Genomic DNA, 6,021 nt, shown 5'->3' with positions numbered 1-6,021 from the left:
TTTGTTTGTGATGTTTTTCAATTTGTTTCAAGATAGTGGGATGAACTTGAATTAATTTTTATGTGCTGAAAGCCCTCAGTCACCACATGCTGACAACCTCAGTTCATGTCTAACCCTGCCCTTAGCTAGTAGGGCATTAGTGGGCTAGAGCTGGATGTTCAGAAACATAAACTACTTTCTTCTTTAGGTAAAATCAAAAAAGCTGAAGTTTGTTATTAGGCTCCCAGTTCATCAGAGGCTGCTAGCTGTGCCGATCTTAACTGCATAGTATTTTTCTTAACTAGGGACAGTAGCAGGGATCACCAGACTGGTATCACTGAATGTGCACAGTCTGAAGTCATGTGCAACAGTTTTTCTACTTCCCTGAGCACTTTTGTGTAGAGAGGTTGGTTGAGGTACCACAGGCATTTTAAAAGCAGATGTGGAGCCATTGAAGAGGCAGGGGGAATGCTAACGCCCAAGGTAAAACCAGTTTTACTGAGGCAGCAGCAGGAAGGGTTGCTGAAACACTGAGAAGAACACTGGAAAGAAAAGCTTGAGCTCCTTATGGATTTGAGTGGAGAAGGAGCCTCACTCTGAGATTTAGTCTGAGATAGAAATATTTCTCCCCTTACTCTGACAGCGCTATAAACGTTTCAGCACTCTCCCTCCAACCATGCAGTAACAACCTATGATGTTGGCTCAGCCTGGCTTCTCCTCCAGCCCCAGGTCTCCTGGCCCACAAGCATGAATAAACCATTTTGACAGGAAGTATCAATCGAATTTTCTGAGAAATTATCTCTAAGTAGCCAGTGGTTTCCAAATTAACATATCTTAGCAGAAGACACAGTCTTACCCTGTAAGTAACTTTTGCAGAAGCCTGAGGATGAAATAAGGGATATACACCCCTGTACACACACGCGGTTATGTAGAGAGATGGAGATGTGTAAAAATGTGCTGTTTGTCACAACAGTTGATCACTTGGTTTTAACTATAACTTTCTGCAGACTTAATGAAGCATTTGACTGTATATTTATTTTTGTGTGCCTAAATGAAAATACTGTGTAAATTAGAAACAGATATAGTACATTTTCTACAGTCAAGCCAGGTTTTGGAACAAATTTTTCAAAAGACTCAGAGTTTTACACTGTGGTAGCAATTTGTATGATCTCTTGAACTATTTTAAGCTAAAATTGGTTAGCACTTTTTGAAAAATGTTGTAGCAAATTGCTATGTCTCCTGGTTTATCACGCCATGCGTACTTATTTTTATTACATTTTCCTTCGCCGAATTCTTGGATTTTAATGACTTTTTGTATCTTTTTACTCTATACAGTTGAGCCTTGCTATCAAGCTCCTTTCAGGAGCCAGATAAATGTTGGGGGGGGGGGGGGTTTCCCCTTTTAGATAAGCGGTGGAAATTGGGGGGGAAGGAACAATGGAGGATTTAAACTGGGAGAGGGAGGAGTCATTAATTTCTTGTTTTGCAGTTCCTGGCTGGAAGATAAGGTGTCACTTGCTGCCATGTTGTTGGGGCAGTGACTGTAGTGATGCTCCACTGTATTTCAAAACATAATGAAAGCTGTCGGGTAGAGTAGCATGTGATCAGTAACTTTATTTTTTATGATTAAATATTTCAGAACTTACCAGAAAATATGCAGTTCATTACAATTTCTGTGATGAATTTAAAAAATGCATTGCCTTAATATGTAGAGTCTCCTCCTATTTTTCCCAGAAAGCAGTAACGTCTGTTGGTGCGACTGCCCAGGAAGGCATGTACTTTAGCCTTTTAGCCATGTTTTTGTTAAAATAGTACAAAAGCTGTATTTCTATTTATTGAAGCTCCTTGTACTGAAAGTCCCACCATGCACTAGCACTGAAGGCAAAGTGATGGGCATGCTGCGCCCCCTTGGTGCCTCCAGGGCGTCGGTAATTCATTCAGTCCAGGTTGCCTTGAGGAAAACAAGTACGAAACTGTACCTTCTGTGAACTTATGCAAATCGAAAGGGTTTTCCTTGCACTCCTGCCCCTGTCCCACTGTGCATGCTGCTTGAATGTCTCCTCCTAAAGATGTATTTTACAAGCACAGTGGCTGTCCAAAGTCCACAATACAGTGTTTGTAGCATAAGGCTGGAGTGCTGTCTACTGAAGAAAATACTCTAAAAACTAGTTTTGTGTAGTGCTTAACAGTTTCTAATAAATTCTTTTCATTAAGCTGGCAGTAGTCTGTGTTTGGTTCTGGCTCAACTGCTTTAATTCAGAAAGCAATGTCATTGCTATTACTTCTGTAATAAGCGTATTTAATCATCTTCTGTGTTGTCTGTGCTCCTTCTCCTTCTTGTTTGTTTTCATTTCTCAGTCTTCACCCTGCCTTGCCTACCTGCAGGTGCTCCAAGCTAAAAACAAATCCATGTGGCAAAATGTCCCTTTACTGCGAGTGCTGGGGTGGGGACTCCAGGTAGTGGGTCTTGCAAAACATGGGGCTCAGTGCATTTTACCATCTGCTGCCTGGACTGGGCAGGACTCCAACCAACCAGGCCATGTCCTCCTATACACTGAAATAGCGTCACAGAATGGTTTGAGGTGGAAGGAACTTTTAAAGGTCATCTAGTCCAACCCCCCTTCATGGAGCAGGGACATCTCCAACCAGATCAGGTTGCTCAGAGCCCCATCCAACCTGGCCTTGAATGTTTCCAGGGATGAGGCATCCACCACCTCTCTAGGCAACCTGTTCCAGTGTTCTGCTCCACTCACTGTTAAAAAAAAAATAAAATAAAATAAAGAAAGATCACCACTTCATCTGCTGCTGCAAAGGGCTTTTCAGCCCATCCAGTTGACTTAAATCATGTCTGCTACTTCTCCCCTTTCTGCACATGAGCAGGCCCCAAACATGCAACGGGAAGAGGCACATGGGGATACACAGCAGGGGCAAAAGTAGCTCATTAGTCAGGATTTGTAATTTTTGCTGAGCCAGTGCAGTCTGGTTTACGTAGTCTAAAGCCTTTCTGGATCCTGCCTCTGCCTTGAAACCTTGGCTCAGTTTTGCTGTAGAGCTCACTGTGCTGGAGTCTACGGCCAACAAAAGAGTTTGGTCTTGTTCCCCAAAAGACACATCTCCAGCAGCCTAACACATCAGCGTGTAAAACAAACATGTTGACAGCAAAGGTGTACTTAAACCTTTTGAATTGCAGTTGTGAAGCCATGCTGGCAACATTTTTTGTTATTATTAAGTATTAAAATAGTCACATTAATCAATATTTTATTTTAAAAGTAGAGACAAAAAGTAAGGACAATAAAGTAGATAAGGAGCACTGATTAGATGCAGCAGTTTTCAAAACAGTGAACGGAGCATTTATGAAGATTAAAAAAAAAAAAAAAATCACTAACCTGGAGATTAAAAAAAAAAAAAAAAAAAAAACAACACAACACACCACAAGCCGCTACTTGCACAAAAGGAGATGAAGCTGTGAGGAAGCACAGGCTGGGAACTGACTTACGTTCCCAGTATTACTCACAACTCGCAGAGACGCACACCCCAACAGGAAGCTTTCAACCTCATCTTCATTTTCGTGGACAGTTGGTGCAATAAACACAGGGGATTACGGCAATGCAGTAGGTGCTCATTATACACAGTAAACAAGCAAACCCAGAGCAGAAGCCAACACTGAGAAAAATTACTGCAGGAGCCAAACTCAAGGAATTTTGGCAGCAGGTTGTCATCTAATTACTCCTAAACCATTGCAGAAATTCAATCTACCACCACTGGATTTTTTTTATGAGCAGCATCAATCAAAAAATAGCCAGGTATTTTTTGGTGCTTCAGTGCACCAGCAGGTGGGTTGAAAGGAAATCATCATTTCAAAGGAGCTGATATTTCCTTGGAAGGCAGAGGTTACCTAGAAATTCCAGAGCCTTTTACAAAAATTCAGGGTTCTCAGGGACCAGGAAAGTAGCTCACTCCTCTAACAGGAGATGGGAACATTGCCGCCATTTTTTTCTGTCGACAAGCTACAGATGGACACCTGAGACACGGCCACTGGCTTGCTCTACCAAAAGCCCAGAGGCGTGCAGAGCTTCTCCGTGGGCAGCAGTAGGACCAGGGACCCCTTTGCTAAGTAAACTAAACAAACTTGAAACACGAGCAATTAAATAACCAACCTGGGGAGTGGAAGACCCTCCTCGCACGGGGATTCAACTTCCACACCCCTCTCACTGACACAGAGCGGCTCAGCAGCCACACCATCAATCCAAAGAGGGCACAAGGAGCTAGACTTCACAGCATCGAGCCCCAAGCTCCAGCCTGACACCCCAGGGCGGTTCCTAAGGGGCTTCAATGACTGTTTAGATTTAAAGAGTTCTAATAAACAGACAGCAATACTTGGTATGGGGTGGGGGGAATAAAAAAAACCACGCAGCGTGGGCACCTCCTGTTACATGGATTGTGGCATGTGGATTAATATCATATTTTACGATCCACCATGTAACTCCATCCTAAACAATATAAACACAGAGAGCCCTGCCCAAAGACAAGGGACAAGCAGACATCTGGGTATCAGAAAAATCTACTCTTAGCCAGGACAGCAAGTTACCTATGGACAGGCAGATTTAAAGACCCCAAACAACAAGAACAGCAAATCCCCCCAAAATGCAGCTTGCAATAAATCCACCTAAAAGGTATTCAAAGGTCACCTTAAAACAGCTGTCCAGGAGCCACCCAACATCAGAGCAGATGATAGACCCTACCATTAATAATACACCTTTATGAGCTGTTTGCTATTCTAATATTGCATTTCTTTTCACTTAAAGTAAAAAAGCCATGAGCTTATCCTGCCTTTTTAAAGGCATCAGCCCAGATTAATCTCTGGTTATCCTATCATAGAGGGGGAGAAGTGAAGACACAAACAGCAACGATGCTGTGAGAAACAGCAAACTGTGATACAACCATGTGAAAAGCAGCAGCTGCTGGAACCAACTGAAGATGGTTTTGAAGTTGTCGTAATTTAAGAACATATTGCCATCTCACCACAAACAAACTGGTGATAACGTTACTCATTACAATCAGCCCTGAATTCTCCGCCACATGAAAATGATTCACAAACTCAAACCACTCCGTGTGAAACCCCCACCTCACCCAACGGATCCAGCTACGCACAGATCACCGCCTACGGAGCTGCAGCCCCCAAGCGCTGCCTGTGCACCCTCTGGAAGGACACAGAGCAACCGTTCGGCTCCACGATCTTCAGCTCGTTGCTGGCACCGAGTTTTGCAGTCTGCGTGCACATCACGTTACCCAGCAAGCGAAAGAACGTCAGCCACACAGCTCTGCAGCAAGGAACCACTGACAGCCTGACAACTATCAGCTAGAAAAGGCAGAGGAGGGAGAAAGAGCGAGGCAGGATGATTACAGGTATCCCTCGCTGCTGCCTGTCACTGTATCACAATAAACTGCTGATTTATCTTCCCCCTGGGCAGGGCAGTTTGGTGATCTCAGCGTTCCAGCAGATGAGCCAGTTCCACGTACCACGACTTGCTACAAGCCACGCAGGAGATCTTTGGCAGTGATGTGAACCGAGCTCAAACCTCGCTACGTGCTCCAGTGCTTCTCCCTCCGGGCTACCTCCCTTCAAAGCTGGAGAGTGAAACTAAAAAGAAAAAAAATTGAAACCAAGGTATTTTTAGTAGTAACAAAATTATTTGAATCTAGGATGTGCTTTGGGGCAAAGCATCAGTAGGCAGGCAGGAATTAACACCGACGGCTGTGCACTCCAGCCCTGCCGTCGCACACTACAGCAGGAACACCGGGCGCTGTATCATCACGCAAAGCCCGGCATAAGTCCGTGGGGAAAAGAGCTGGTTTAAAGATGAACTACTGTAGTGCTTTTTCTCCTTCCAGGCAAGGCTGTTGCAATCGTTTTCAGTGGAGGTTCGACTATACACCAACAAGCTAAGAAGTGCTCTGTCACCTTGCTGGTAACTTAACAACCTCCAGAAAAAAAAAAAGTCAGACTGATCATTGCAGAGTAACATCTGCTTTGGCAAGAGG

This window comes from Chlamydotis macqueenii, chromosome 1 (genome assembly GCF_036417535.1).
Source record: "Chlamydotis macqueenii isolate bChlMac1 chromosome 1, bChlMac1.mat, whole genome shotgun sequence".
Classification (NCBI taxonomy): domain Eukaryota; kingdom Metazoa; phylum Chordata; class Aves; order Otidiformes; family Otididae; genus Chlamydotis; species Chlamydotis macqueenii.
The sequence above is the reverse complement of the archived record's forward strand: the minus strand, read 5'-3'. Positions refer to the sequence as shown.